General features: G+C 37.6%; 1 protein-coding gene across 13 annotated transcripts in view; it reads right to left on the bottom strand.

Annotated features, from left to right (window-relative positions):
• FER (FER tyrosine kinase) overlaps positions 1 to 16,646 on the bottom strand; it is a 451,402-nt gene that overhangs the window by 427,170 nt on the left and 7,586 nt on the right. The window contains exon 1 of one of the 13 annotated variants that reach the window (XM_055112519.2): positions 1,468 to 2,139. The exons of the other annotated variants lie outside the window; for them this stretch is intronic. The gene's annotated coding sequence lies outside the window, so the exon portion shown is untranslated. Of the gene's footprint in view, positions 1 to 1,467; positions 2,140 to 16,646 lie in introns of those variants that run through there. 13 annotated transcript variants of the gene reach the window in all.

Genomic DNA, 16,646 nt, shown 5'->3' with positions numbered 1-16,646 from the left:
ACTGCACCTCAGCTCGGATGACAGAGCAAGACTGTCTCAAAAACCGAAAAAGTCTGAAAGGCCATCAGAAGAAGCCAGTGATTATGCTTGTTAAAATATTATTACAGCCTAAAGTAGTAATTAAGTATGTAAGAAAAACTTTTTCAAAGGCTGGGGAAGGTTTGGGAAGGATTCCCCCAGCAAACACATACTTTCTCCACTTCATATGTTTTATTTATTTATTTGCTTGTTTGTTTGTTTGAAATGGAGTCTCACTCTGTCACCCAAGCTGGAGTGCTCTGGCATGATCTCGACTCACTCAGCCTCCACCTCCTGGGTTCAAGTGATTCTCATGCTTCAGGCTCCTGAGTATCTGGGATTACAGGCATGGACCACCACGCCCAGCTGATTCTTGCATTTGTAGTACAGACAGGGTTTCACCATGTTGGTCAGGCTGGTCTCGAATTCCTGACCTCAGGTGATCCACCCATCTCGGCCTCCCAAAATGCTGGGATTACAGGCATGGGTCACTGCGCCTGGCCTCTGCCTCATAGGCTTTAGTATGCCAAAGTATGATCCTTGAATTGGCTGTTCTCCCTTCAGTCCTTGAAAACTGTGAACTCTTCTGAGAGGTTTTCTTGGTCACTCTCTCCTTTATCACTGAGGTCAATATATGTAGTTTATAGCCCTGTTACAACGTCTCACTTTTTGCCTGTGCCATACTATTTTTAATCCCAACTTCCTGGTTTATCATAAGCTCTCCCCTTCTTCCAAGTTCTTCTTTTTTGTTTGCCTACTCTGTCTCCCATCATTTCCTCTACTGCCTTGACTTTCACATCAATCAGATGACATTCCATAAATGTTACCAACAAGATTATTCCTTTCCTTCTGGTCAGGAAACAGATCAAACACAGTATGTCAGGCATATTCTCCAAGTCTACTTTTCTAATCTTTTAAGCATTTCCAAAGGGTGCCTTCGCCCCTAGGAAAGCATTTTATTCCCTTCTAGATATAGCAAAGCTCCTAAAGCTAGAATTGGTTGGAAATCTAATCTATATGTAATTAAAGTGTTAATACATTTCTCTTCTTCCATAAAACTGTGACATAAATGAGACAAGAATTTCTATCTTAACACAGTCAGCCACTTGCATAGTACCTGGAACACAGTAGCCATCAAACAAGTGACTACCAAATGAATGAAATTCCAAAATGAATTATGGTTTCCTCTGATTTGTACACTTTGGTGTAAAGTAAGGCATCAACAAGAGTTGTTATATAAAATGATAAGATTCATGACAAAATTATTTTTAAATATAAAATTTTAATGATGGCCAGATGAGGTGGCTCATGCCAGTAATGTCAGCACTTTGGGAGGCCAAGGCAGGAGGATCGCTTGAGTCCAGGAGTTCCAAACCCTCCTGGGCAACATAGTGAGAGCCCGTCTCTACAAAAAAATTATATAAATTAGCCAGGCATGGTGGCATGTACCTGTAGTCCCTGCTACTTGAGAGGCTAAGGTGGGAGGATCACCTGAGCCCAGGAATTTGAGGCTGCAGTGAACAATGATTGTGCCACTGCACTCCAGCCTAGGCAATAAAGTGAGACCCTGCTTCAAAAAAAAAAGAAAAAATTCAGTCATGACTTCACTTTTGACTGCTTTCAACACATCATCTTTAATTAAATCCCCAGGGTATAGTTCAGTAAACAGTATTACTCATACAGCTTTCTGAGGAACAAAACACATTATATATGTATCCAATTCCACTCCAAAGACAAACCCAAAAATTACTGGATCATCCAATTAATATGAAAAATGTTTAAACTCTCTTCTCTATCAGCAAAGATAGTTGCATTATTTAGAATTCCCTGTTCTGGTCTCTCACTTTGCTATGGAAATGGTTATTTCCACAGACCTAAGTTCAAGAAAGACAACTATTCAACTGAGATTCCATGCCCAATATTGAGCAGTGTCAAGTATCTTGCTCAGGAAAGCTAGCCCACTGTAGTCCTAGCTACTCATGAGGCTGAGGCAGAAGGATCACTTGAGCCTAGGAGGTCAAGGCTGCAATGAGCTGTGATCACATCACTGTACTCAAGCATGGGTAAGAGAGCAATACCCTGTCAAAAAAAAAGAAAAGAGAAAAGAAAGTAAGCTAGTCAAAGGACCCATGTATTGTGTCTCAATCTCTAACTCAGTCTTTTCTATAATTTTTATTTTTCAATGAAACAAAAAGCATTTTTCTTTGATATTGAAAAGATTTGGGTTAAAAGTAACAACTTTTTTTGGTGGCATCTCTAAATGGAACTTTTTAAAATTCAAACTACTATAAACCTATGAATCAAAAAAATTATATTCCTTGTGTTACTTCAAAGGTATTATCATGCTTACCAGACTCAGCAAAGGTTTCCATACATAACAGTTGAAAATGCATAATGACTGCTTTCTAATGCACCTTAATCTTCCCCACGAACTTCCTCAATTACACATACTTTCATCTCTAACTCACATTCATAGCCAAAAAATAGTTCCTATTCCCTGAAATATGCTTGTCTTCACAAATGGGACTAGGGTGATGCAAAAGAAATACCTGGGGCGCAAAATTTAAGGAGATACTCTCAGGATCATGCAAGTGCCACCCTGCAGCTGCATGACCTTAAAAGTGATTACGTCTCATATTTTGTGTCCTAGGCAACTCTCTTGCCTTACCCTAGTCCTGGCTCTACTTCTCTTTCCCATCTCTACTCTCCCCACTTCTCTAATAAATATCCCCTTAGTTTTTCAAAATCCAATTATGATAAACTAAATATTTTAAACAAAGAATTTAAGTATAATTTTACAACCATTTAAAATTATGTTTTCACGGCCAGGTGCGGTGGCTCATGCCTGTAATCCCAGCACTTTGGGAGGTCAAGGTGGGTGGATCACCTGAGGTCAGGAGTTCAAGATCAGCCCAACCAACATGGAGAAACCCCATCTCTACTAAAAATACAAAATCAGCCGGGCATGGTGGTGCATGCCTGTAATCCCAGCTACTTGGGAGGCTGAGGCAGGAGAATCGCTTGAACACGGGAGGTAGAGGTTACAGTGAGCCAAGATGGCGTCACTGCACTGCAGTCTGGGCAACAAGAGTGAAACTTCGTCTCAAAAATAAATAAATAAATAATAAAATTAAATTTAAAAAATAAAATAAAATTGTTTTCAAAGAAAATTTCTTGTTCATGATATGTGGTAGGTAAAAAATAAATGAAGTAGTTATATCTATATACAGTAAGATTCTATTTTTTTAAATGATTGTGAGTTGCATGTGCATATAAGTAATAGACCTGTGTTTTTTACTCTGAAGCATCTATCTCCCCTTCTGTTGGTAGCAGCATCTTAATTTTCTTTTCCCGAACTATCCTTCTCTTATCATCAATCCACATGGTTTGGGTGGCATTGATCACCAGCACTCTAATGTTTCTGGGGTAGGAACATAACCCAGGTCTGGGAAATCAGCATATTCCTTCTCGCAAGCAGTAGTTTAGGAATAGGTATGTTACCCAAATTGAACAGATAATACTGAATCCCAACATTTTTGCAGAGGCTAATCAGGAAGGAAAGTTATCTTTCAGCCAAGGTTGCTAAACTGAAAGATGATGATAAGTACCTACTAGACAATCAAGCAACCCAAACAAAGAACCAAGAGAAGAGAAACGGAGAAATGTCTGAAAATATTTTGCCCCTAAATATGAGTTCAGATGTAAACAGATATAGCTGCTGGAATTCAGAATTACTGCTGGGAAACAATTCACTCTGCATTTCTCATGTTCCTGCACAGAATCTTCTGACCAAAATGTACTACAAATGGATATTTGCATAACAGACAGCCTTGGAAGCTAGAGACAGTATCTCCCTAAAGATAGAAAACTCCAAAGAGCTTTGGAGAAATTAAGCCTTCTCCTTCCCCTCCCTGGAAACATTTACTTATATTTTAGGGTAAGAAACCTAAAGATACCTTCTCCCTCTCCTCTGGAAGCGATGTGTTTAATAAGTAATCTCTCTCTTGCTCTGCAGGGGAGGATGGCAGATGTGCCAACACCCTATACAAGCTTGGAGTCTCCTCATTTCAAGGCTCCTCTCCTATGATGCAAATCTGCTGCATGTGTAGGTAAACATCTGGCCCTCATCACATTGTTTTGTCACAGAGATGGGGCAGGGAGAACTAGCACTAAGATATTTCTCTGGCCACTGCTTTTACTGCAATAAACCCTCTGAGTCTCTGACCCAGGGCTCTTCTATTAATGTATGTATATAAAAGTATGGCAAGGTAACTTGCTTGTTTGCAAACAGGGTATTCTCAGTCCCTTCAGAGTTTCAGAGTTAATGGTTACATGAGGCAACGACACATTTTTTTTCTTATTTATTAATTCGTTCAACAAATATTTGCTGAAAGCCTACTATGCTATCTGTGTGCCATGAGTTTTCCTATACAACAGGTAAAAATTCTTGCCTTCATGGAGATTATATTCTAGAGAGAGGAAACAAACAAAATACAAAATAAGTAAGTAAAATACACAGTGTTAGGTAGTAATAAGCACTATTTTTTAAAGCAGAAAAAGGTAAGTATGAAGTAGGTAGGAGATTTCAAATTTATGTTGAGTGATTAAAGACTTTACAGATAAAGTGACATTTACCAAAGACCTGAAGGAGATAAGGAAGTTAGTCACATGGTTAGCTGAAGGAACCGCTATCTGGAAGAAGAGCATTCTAAGCAGAGAACAGAAAGTACAAAATGTGTATCTAAGGAAAAACAAGGTGGCCTGTGTGCAGTGAATGGTGGAGAAAATAGTAAAAAAATCCCGCATGAGGGAGGGAGAACAGAACCACAAAACCGTGGCCCATTTTAAACTACAGTTCAGAGAAGAACTAGTTCAGAGAAAGATCCTGCATGAAGGAAGGAAAGCAGGACCATGAAACTATAGCTCATTTTAAGGACTTGAGCTTTTATGTGGGAAACCCCTGAAAGATTCTGAGCGAGAAAAGACATGATCTCTTATGTCTAAAAAGGATAACACAGGCTATTTATTTAGAGCAACAGTAGTAGTGGGGAGACTTTTTAGGAATCATGCAGAAGGAGAAAAAGGATGTTGCCGAACCAGGATGATAGAAGTAGGGGTGGTGAGAGCAAGTCAGATTATAGGTATTTCTTTGAAGAAAACAGAGTATGCTGAAAGACTAAGTTGAAGAACTAAAGGAAAAGAATCAAGGATAACTTTGCTCACACTGGGGTCAGGGCAAAAACAAAGATGGAGCTGCCACTTACAAAGATGGGAAGGACTAAATTGTTAAATAGGTGTCTGCCACTGGCATCCAAAACTAGCCTAACAAATATAAAAAATTATACCACAAGGCAGGCAGATTGCCTGAGGTAAGGAGTTCAAGACCAGCCCGACCAACATGGTAAAACCCTGTCTCCATTAAAAATACAAAAAAAAATTAGCCAGGTGTGGAGGCACACACCTATAGTCCCAGCTACTTGGGAGGCTGAGGCAGGAGAATCACTTGAACCCGGCAGGCCAAGGTTGCAGTGAGCTGAGATCATGCCACTGCACTCCAGCCTGGGTGGCAAAGTGAGACTCCATCTTAAAAAATAATAATAATAATAATTATACTAGAAATAAGGTAATACAAGTTACACTTCTAAAATGTGGGACTGAGTCAATAACAGAAAGTGAAGGAAACTTGGTAATCCTCTACTTTAGGGTAAGAAGTCAGCAATTCTTAATAAGCAAAATAGCTGGTAAATTGCTATTCTCATAAATCAGACAAGTATATCTTGTTTTATTGCACTTTGACTTTCTGCACTTTACAAATATTCCCTTTTTTACAAATTGAAGGTCTATTATAATCCTGCACTGAGCAACTCTATTGGCACCATTTTTCCAAAGCGTATACACATTTCACGCCTCTGTGTTACATTTGGTGATTCTTACAATATTTCAAACTTTTTCATTATTATCTTTTATGGTCATCTGTGATCAGTGATCTTTGATATTACTATCTTAATTGTTTTGGGGCACCAAGAACCACACTCATATATAATGGTGAACTTAACTGATAAGTGTTATGTGTGTTTTGATTGCTCTACCAACCAGCCATTCTCTACTCCCTCTCCTCTTTCTTGGACTTCCCTGTTCCATGAGACACAACAATTTGATATTAGGCCAATTAATAACCCTTCAAAGGCCTCTAAGTATTCAAATAAAAGGAATAGTTGCACATCACTCATTTTAAATTAAAAGCTAAATTAAGCTTAGTGAGGAAGGCATGTTGAAAGCCAAAATAGGCCAGGCGCAGTGGCTCACACCTGTAATCCCAGCACTTTGGGAGGCCGAGGTGGGGGGATCACGAGGCCAGGGGTTCGAGACCAGCCTGACAAACATGGTGAAACCCCATCTCTACTGAAAATACAAAAATTAGCTGGCGTGGTGGCGGGCACCTGTAATCCCAGCTACTCAGGAGGCTGAGGCAGGAGAATTGCTTGAACCCAGGAGGCGGAAGTTGCAGTGAGCAGAGATCATGCCACTGCACTCCAGCCTGGGCAACAGAGCGAGACTCCATCTCAAAAAAAAAAAAAGAAAAGAAAAGAAAGCCAAAATAAGCTGAACCTCTTGAACCAAACACCCACATTGTAAAAGCAAAGGAAAAGTTATTGAAGAAAATTAAAAGTGCTCCTCCAGTGAACACGCAAATGACAAGAAAGCAAAACAGCCTTATTGCTGATATAAAGAAAGTTTCAGTAGTCTAGATAGATCAAACCAGCCACAAAATTCCCTCAAGCCAAGGCCTAACCCAGAACAAGGCCTTAACTCTCTCCAATTCTATGAAGTCTGGGTGAGGTGAGGAAGCTTCAGAAGACAACTCTGAAACTAGCAGAGATTGATTCATGAGGTTGAAGGAAAGAGGCTATCTCAACATAAAAGTGCAAGATGAAGCAGCAAGTGGTGATGTACAAGTTGCAGCAAGTTATCCAAAACTCTAGCCAAGATCACTGATGAATTTGGCTACACTAAACAACAGATTTTCAGTGTATATGAAACAGCCTTATATAGAAAGAAAATGTCATCTGGGACTTTCATAGCTACAGAAGAAAAGTTAATGTGTGACTTCAAAGCTTCAAAGGACAGACTGACTCTTGTTATGGGCTAATGCAGCTGGTGACTTTAAGTTGAACCCAATGCTCATTGCCCATTCTAAATATCGCAGAGTCCATAAGAATGATACTAAATCTACTCTGCTTGTGCTATAGGAATGAAAACACAAAGGCTGTATGACAGCACATCTGTTTACAGCATGGTTTACTGAATATTTTAAGCCCATTGTTCAGACCTACTGCTCAGAAAAAAAAAAAACAGAAGACTGCTTTCAAAATATTATTGATCATCAACAATGCACCTGGTCACCCAAAAACTCTGATGGAGATGTACTAGAGTAATGTTGTTTTTGTGACTGCTAACGCAACATCCATTCTGCCATATTGGCTAAGCAAAAATCTTATTCCACTGCCAGGGCAAAAAATCCTTGTCATATCTATCCAGTGAAATATACCTGTATTATGGATGAGATATCTCTGTGGGCTGTTTCCCCTTTTTCCCTCTTCCAGTTGCTATAGTTTGAATGTGTGCTCTCCATAATTCATGTATTGAAAACTTCCCCAGGGTCATTGTATTGGAAGGTGTGGACTTTTGGAAGGTGTTTAGGTCTCAAACCTAAACCTAAACCATGATGGTGGAGTCCTCATGAATGGATTAATGCTGGTACAAAAAGAGCTTGCAGGAATGTGTTCTCTTCTCTTCTCTTCTGCCATGTGAGGACACACAGTTCATCCCTCTCTTGCCCTTCGGCTTTCTGCCATGTGAGGACACAGCAAGAAGGCCCTCATGAGATGTCTACACCTTGACTTTGAAATTTCCAGCCTCTAGAACTGTGAGAGAATAAATTTCTATTATTTTTAAATTACTCAGTCTGTGGTATTCTGTTATAGAAGCACAAAATGAACTAAGACAGAAACTGGTACCAGAGAAGTGGCATGTTGCTATAACAAATACCTAAAAATGTGGAAGCAGCTCTGGAATTGGGTAATGGGTAGAAGCTAGAACAGTTCTGAAGATGAATGCTAGAAAAAGCCTGTGTTGCCATGAACAGAATATTGGTAGAAATATGAACAGTAAAGGCTATTCTGATGAAGTCTCAGACAGAAATGAGAACAAAGTATTGGAAACTGGGGGAAAGGCCATCCTTGTTATAAAGTGATTAAGCACTTGCCTGAATTATGTCCATGTCCAGGACTTTACAGCAGGCAGAACTTAAGAGTGATGAAGTAGGATATCAATTAAGGGTTTTTGTTGTCCACATGCTATTTTCCTTCTATCACTGAAAACTGGCCTTACTACAATTAATTATACTGGTCAACTGCAAGTTGCTAGACCCTGAGACAGTCTGTTCAAACAGAGCTAAAGAAATTATCCAGAGATCCTAGTCTTATAGCTAGATGCAGTACTTAAACAAATCTCTTAGTTGTCTTCTTTTCTTGAGGGACAGGTGGTAAATGCATCGAAAGTTATAAGCAAGAAATTTACACAATGATAGGTGAGGGAATTTTTTTCAAGGGCATGTATACAAAGGAGGACATGTATGCACGCTAGAGGACTATAGTAAATGCGTTTTGCTCACCCAGCATCTACTCCCTCCTTCCAGGGTCACAGTATCTTCTCCTTCCTCCAGTGATTCTAACCATTGCGAATCTCAGGCCAAAGGGCTTAGACATAGCTGACCACACTTCCTATTCCTAGTTCCAGTAGTTAGCACCTAATCCAGATATGGCCTATCATCATATATCATCCCTGTGACGATGGGATCAGGGATGGGGAAATGATTGGAATCCTTCAACAAGACACAATCCTGGAACTTTTGCTAGAACTAAGGAAAACAGAAGTCTTTATGTTTGGCTTCCTGAACCCAACTGAAAGAAATGTCACAGAGCTCCATATGGAGAAGGCCTACATGAGGGTCTATCTGTACCTAAGGAGAATATACTTCTAGTTTCAGTGCCCTAAGTATGAGCAGAGTTTTGGTCTCATGCAACTGAAGAATCGTGAAAATTCTAGTATTATCACCCTTAGTTTGAACTTGAAAAATCCCAAAGTTATAAGAATTAAATTATTTGTCTAAATTCATACAGCTATTACTAGGAGCACAGATTCAACTCTAGGTAGGTTTGCTCTTTTCCCCACACCATACTCCCTCTCAGGAAAACAGTCCGAAACCTCTCTATGCTTTATAATTATCTGTACCCATAAGCTAAATCCTCACATGGGGTGTGTATTCTAGTAACATCTGTAGAAAGACCGAAAATGGAAGAATCACATCCCTTCCTGCTTTCTGTCCCATTCCTGCAACAGCTTGCCTCTTGTCTAGCATAGACCATTTCTACATTATTTTTATAATGTAGATTGAAGGCCATGTCTATCTCTTCACCATCTTCATCCTCTTTCAAAATCCATGATATTACTGTATATAATAGCAAGTATCTCCAAGCTAAGACATTTAGATCTTAGAATGCCAGTTCCAGACACAGGGTAAACCAGGCTCCAAAATACAGAAAAGAAATCAGAAACTTAAAACAGGCAACCACCAAGGTCTAGCTCCTATATTTGTTATGATTAATTGTGAAATAGTCACCATAGCAAACCCCTATTATCCCAGAAGTTAGGACACAGTTGTTTATGTTAACATTTTAAGATATATGTCAGAACTATATTAACTTCCAGAAAGTAGTAGCTGTTAATAAACAAATTCCTTTCAAATATTATTGTTGAGGGTGGGACAGAAGGGATGGAGGACAGGATTTATGAACGTAAGATTCCTGACATTTTCAAGAAGTCTGTCTAAAGACCATGAGAATTTTTGACAGAGCTGGAACACTCAATGAAAATGTTTCACAAATTAACTTTTTTTTACCTCTAAGGCATGGAGGATTGATGTGCGTCAAGATCAAAGACTCACTGAATTCAACATTCCATTGTTAAACTTATTCAAAAATGTCTGTTTTCTAGCTAAGATCCACCACCTTCTCAGGCCTCTTTATTCTCTCTCCACTTCTAGCAGCTGGCTTTCTTTTTCAGGAAATTTTTTTTACAAAGAAACATTTTATAACTTCACAGAAGTTATAGTATAGGACAATCTCAAACAGAACAAAGCCAAAGCAAGATATAGACACAAGACTGTTAGCCAGGAGCATGAATATCTCAGGCTCTTGCTTCTAATGAGAGGAAGTAATCTCAGCAAAACTGCAAATATTTCAACATAGACCTTTAGAGTTGCTCCCAAATAGCTGAAACTTCTATTAAATCCAGGACCATTAATAGTTTACTACAGACTTTTACCATTTACATTTATTTCAGGTTTAGCGTATGAAACACCCAAGTTCAAATCCCAGTATCATTTTATAACTGGGTCTCCTTGGATAAATGATACGACCTAAAATTGGTTCCAGATCACAAAAAGAACATGCAAGCCATCAAATTCATAAATTCAAAAGAAATGTACAAAAGTGCATCACACTTTTAGCAGGCACTAAAGAAATGTTAGTGCCCCCACCATTATATCTGAAGCCATGTAATTTACTAAAAGACTTAAGACTTACATTGACAGAAACTGTCTCTACCTGGGAGGTTAAAATGTTGAGGAGGAGAGAAAAAAGAACTATACAAAAACAAAACAAAAAATGTGTGTGTGTGTAGGAGAAAGAAATTGGCTTCTTCCTTGGTAAAATTTTCTATTGTATATAAATCTACATAAAGATTCTCATACATCATCCCCAACATAAATGCTTGTAAATAATTGAAATACTGATCTATCATTAATTATATAGTATATTAATAAGTTATATTGACCTATAATTAATTACATATTACCATTATGTTATCATTAATAATTATCTGAAACAACTACATTGTTTAGTTCCCCTTAATTACTCTACTATAGCAAATTTATTAAATATATTAAAAGTAAACAGGCATCACAAAGTAACGGTACTTAGCCAAATACATAAATTTGGAGTAGATTCAGAATGGACAGGAAATGCGATAGTGACTGGATTTTCCATATTACAAAGTCCATCACACACTTCTATACTGAAACAAAGAAAAAAGGTGATACCTGAAAATGTTTCCTTTGCTCCTAGTAAAGCAAAGTTTCTAAAACCTTAGTGAAAATTTAAATAATGGTTAACCGATATAAGAACGTACATAGAAAGCATGTAATTCTAAAAGAAAAATAATTCAAGAGAAAGTCAAGACACTATATTTTCTTTTTATTGTATTTATTATTATTTTTTTTTTTTTTGAGATGGAGTTTCTCGCTCTTGTCACCCAGGCTGGAGTGCAATGGCATGGTCTCGGCTCACCGCAACCTCCACCTCCCGGGTTCAAGCAATTCTCCTGCCTCAGTCTCCCAAGTAGCTGGGATTACAGGTGCGTGCCATCACACCCAGCTAATTTTTGTATTTTTTTAGTAAAGACAGGGTTTCACCATGTTGGCCAGGCTGGTCTCAAACTCCTGACCTCAGGTGATCCACCCACCTCGGCCTCCCAAAGTGCTGGGATTACAGGTGTGAGCCACAGTGCCCGGCTGATACTGTATATTTTCATAAAAAAAGATGTGGTATAGCTGCTAGGGTGGCTACTGACCCATTTGTTATCAAAACTGAACACTGCAGCCAGCCACTGTGGCTCATGCCTGTAATCCCAGCACTTTGGGAGGCCAAGGCGGGTGGATCACCTGAGGTCAGGAGTTTGTGACAAGCCTGACTAACATGGTGAAACCCCATCTCTACTAAATACAAAAAAATTAGCCGGGCGTGGTGGTGCATGCCTGTAATCCCAGCTACTCGGGAGGCTGAGGCAGGAGAATTGCTTGAACCCGGGAGGTGGAGGTTGCGGTGAGCCGAGATTGTGCCATTGCACTTCAGCCTGGGCAACAAGAGTGGAATTCTGTCTCAAAAAACGACAAAAAAAAAAACCCTGAACACTGCTAGAAGAGTCAAATGCACTTTTCTTTGTAGAATGTGAAATTAACAAGGGAGCCCCATCAATCCACAGAAGCTTGGGAAAGTCTCCCAAGCTGAAGACATACAGAGAAAGGACACATACTACAGAAGTGTTCAACTCCAAGGAGAAAACATCCAAGAAACAGAAGCATACAGAAAAGCATTACAGCGACCAAGGACTAAACCTTGCGACAACGCAGGAAGCTTTGTGATTAAGCCAGAAATGCTCTTTTATTCCGCAAACTATAGGATACAAGGGGCAAGAATAAGAACCTTGCCTGTATACAAATAATGTAATGCAAAGTTGTCTAGTCTTCATTTCAGAAGCAAAAAAATTAATAGCTTTAATGACTCGAGTCCTCCTTACCGGATTGTACAGGTCTGAAGGGATCACTTAAACTTTTCCATTAAATTTGACTGCATTTTACGGAGGTGGTTATATCCTAGATTCACAAAGGTTTCAGGAAATACCACATGCAAATATCAAAGGTCTACTAAGTCTTCACTTAGAACTGTATATTATACGTGGTACTTCCACATAGGATGAGTGATTTAAAATTAAGCTCTATTCATAGTAATGCAAAGATACTTTTCTGACTGAGCCAATGTAAAGAGCATTTTTACATTCTAAGTGCCTAGAAAATAAAAATTCTAGTACTGTTTCCACTTCTCTTAAAACCATGAGTCCCAATATAGAAATAGCCTTTTTGCAAGTAAAATGATTTATACTAGAAAACTAATTTCAATTTTTGTACAACAATTAGTGTTATTCCAGTCACAATACAGGCTGAGGTACTGTTACCTAAATATTTTTACATGTTCATTAAGTTATTCTAACTTTTAAATATAGGACTCTATTAATGACATAAAATTGGTGTAATAATATTTTCTTATGTAGCATTATAAGAATGATAAGAAAAACTAAAGGGGCATTCACTTCAGGAAAATGTGGAAATAACTTGGGTCCCTTACAGAATTGTAAGGTATGTCTTCAGTATTTGTTACTAACAATACTTACACACTATTTTTTTTTTTTTTTTTTTTTGAGACAGGGACTCACTCTGTTGCCCAGGCCGAAGCACAGTGCTGCAATCATAGCTCAATGCAGTATTGAACTCCTGGGCTCAAGGAATCCTCCTGCCTTAGCCACCTTAGTAGTAGTACAAGCACATGCCATCATATCTGGCTAATTTTTTAACTTTTTTGTAGAGTGCCATCTCGTTATGTTACCCAGGCTGCTCTCAAACTTCTAGACTCAAGTGATCCTCTCGTTTCAGCCTCCCAAAGTACTGTGATTACAGGCATGAGCCACTGCACCCAGCCCACATTTTTTAATGACTCACTTTCTCCAATAAATCAGAGTAGATTCAAGTTTATACCCATAATGATGTCACTCTCAATCATCTGCATTCTAATATGCTTTCTTGAATAGGAGAGAGACTGAATTAGAGCTCGCATGCTAGAAAACTGCACAGTGGAATATGTCACACATGTAAATATCTTGTACCTGGACGGGAAAAAATATAAGAAAACGGACTTGGATCACAAAAATCTGTTTTACTGCTGGATGAGACCATATGGACTCTAGTTCAACTGTTAACTCAGTTCAGTGCTTGCTTCTCTACACAGAATAACTATAGGCTGGTCTGCCCATTTAAACTGTATGTTCTTTAAGAATTGGAACCCTGTATTTACAGAACTCACAATCTGAAATAGGGATATCCGTAAAATACTGCTCCTTAAAAAATAATCATACGTTTCAGTAGGAGGTGGAAAAGACACAACTAATATACAAATAAGGGTATTATTAAATTTAAAAATGAAGTTTAAATTTTAAACAGATTGGAAAATGTGTTTGCGGGGGCACTAGTTAGAGATTTAAGACAGTAACGTGTAGCTAATACCTGTGGTTTAAATGAAAGGAATTTAGGGCAACCATCCAAAAACACATGATCATCTAGGGAAAAAGAAAAATAAATCAGGAATCCAGACAAACTGGAGATATTTTGGAGTTAAAAATCATTTAAAGTAAATTTATAATTATCCCTACTGAGATACAATAATCTAAGATTTATAAAAAGAACAGCTAATCTATTTCTAATTATTTATTTGTATAAATGCAAATGTCATTCAACTTAAGTAAATTTATTGTAATTTAAATTTAAGTAAATTTAATTATATTTTAATTTCTTATGTCTGAAACAAGGACTTTGTGGATGGTATAATAAACACATTAATACAAGGAGAGATAAAATCAATGTTATCACGTAAAGAACTGAATACAGAAGTTGATTACTTCCTAAAGTCAGTTTAATACTTCCTAAATCTTACCTACATTGTCTCATTTCTTCTATGTAACAAGCTAGTGCAGCAATTTTACTATCCCTATCGAATAGATGAGAAAATTATGACTTAAAGAGATAAAATAACTTGTCCAAGATCCCACAGAACAGAAACTGGAACTAAAACCCAGATTATCTGACTCTAAAATAAATGGCTCTTCTTTTCACTACACTTTGAAACCTAGCAAGGAAAACCTACATAAAATGTCCAGTCTTTTAATACTTACTAAAAAAAGTGACAATATCAAGTTTATAATGAATGGTGATGATGAATAAAAATTAGTAATTGTCTGATATGAATATTTTAAAAATAATTCCAAACATGCATGACATCAAATTTTTAAAGCTGAATTATGTAATATCCTCCAAAAATGAAGAAATCTGAACTACTTCTTGAAAAGAACCAAGAAAACTTTGTTTTACCTAGATACTTTGAATTCCAAAGAAAAAATATGACCTCATATTTTGTCAGCCATACAGCAGTTTTATATGGTAAACTAAAATATTTATACTTACAGAATAAGAAACAGTAACTGCTTGGGTCTAATTCCTCTATTCTGACTCTATTCTGTCCTCTATTTATTCTTTTCCATTTTTCCCCCAGATCTAGGAGCCCTCTTCTAATTTAACATAACAGCCTCAAGTTCAGGAACTCTTACAAATTTTGATGTGAATGCAGATACACTGAAATGAAAACCATAAAATCTCAATAATTGGTAGAGTGTTACAGAAGAAATCAAAGTTTCTGTTAGTTTTCAAATCATTATGGTAGAATGATGAGTGACTTCATTTTCTTCTCTCTAGTTTTCTGAATTGATTGTAAGGCATTTAACATTTATAATCAAACAAAAATAAGAAAGAAAAGGAGTAAAAAAGGGAAGGACGAAGGGAGGGAAGGGAAAATTGGAGCCTTGATTTTAAAAAATCCAATTGTTTCTGAGTTCACTGAATCTACAACTAAAGTTCTAAAACTGTGACCTAATTGTTTCCTTTAGTCTCTCAATAGCATGATAGGTTAACCATACATAAGCATACCAAAGACAAATGAAATTTGGAAAAATAAAGCAATCCAGAGATCTATAAATTCTGAGACATAGCCCTTAATATTTAAGAAATTACTATATGAATGAGGTAAGTATGAAAAACAGATTTAGGGTATGCAAAAACTAAAAAGCAAGATTCAAATACTTTAAAGAGGTGTGCAGGAATTTCCCGGGTATAGAAAAATTACAAATATACAAATGTGTGAATTTATATCCATTTCCACTTATTCCTTTACTATAAATTGAAGTTTTATATCAAAATATTCCTCAGAACCATGAGACAACACCCAAGATCGTTGAGTCCTATCGAAATACGACTTAAATTTCTCTAATTACTTCAGTCTCCATGAAGCAGTTCTACTAAAAAAAGTTCACCTTTGTAAGCTTTTTCCATTACAAAAATACATTCTTATTCCAAATGAACAGACATAAGATTGACCCAATTTATCAAGTTACCAAAATTTTACATAATTGATAGTCCCTTGGACCTCCCTCCAAAAGATGTTTATTTATAAATCAAGTACAAAACTATAATCTATTTACACAGGAATCCAATTTTGAAGCAAAACTTTTTTTTGTATAACAAGTTCATCAGATTTCCTTTTGTCTGATCACCAAAATGCAGTTTACTTATTTGGGCCTTGATTACAAAGATGATGACTTCCTACCTCACTCACAAGATTGCTTTGAATAGTCTCATGTAATTAAGTTAGTATAGTTTTAGTAAGTACAATTCCCACTCACAAACAAAAATAAGCACCTTATAATTTGGTGGTGTGTATATACATGTATACTACATATACATGTATATACATATGCTGGGCTTTTTGTGGTTTTTTTGTTTGTTTGTTTTTTGTTTTTCTGAGATGGAATTTCGGTCTTGTTACCTAGGCTGGAGTGCAATGGTGTGATCTCCACTCACCACAACCTCCGCCTCCCGGGTTCAAGCGGTTCTCCTGCCTCAGCCTCCCGAGTAGCTGGGATTACAGGTATGCACCACCATGCCCGGCTAATTTTGTATTTTTATTAGAGACCATGTTTCTCCATTTTGGTCAGGCTGGTCTCGAACTCCCGACCTCAGGTGATCCGCCCGCCTCGGCCTCCCAAAGTGCTGGGATTACAGGCATGAGCCACCGCGCCCGGCCACATACGCTGGTTTTTTAAGCTTGATCATTTCAGTTCCTCTATTCCTT

Source organism: Pan paniscus, chromosome 4 (genome assembly GCF_029289425.2).
Source record: "Pan paniscus chromosome 4, NHGRI_mPanPan1-v2.0_pri, whole genome shotgun sequence".
NCBI classification, from domain to species: Eukaryota; Metazoa; Chordata; class Mammalia; order Primates; family Hominidae; genus Pan; species Pan paniscus.
Note: the sequence above shows the minus strand (reverse complement) of the source record. Positions and strands in the feature narration are given on the sequence as shown.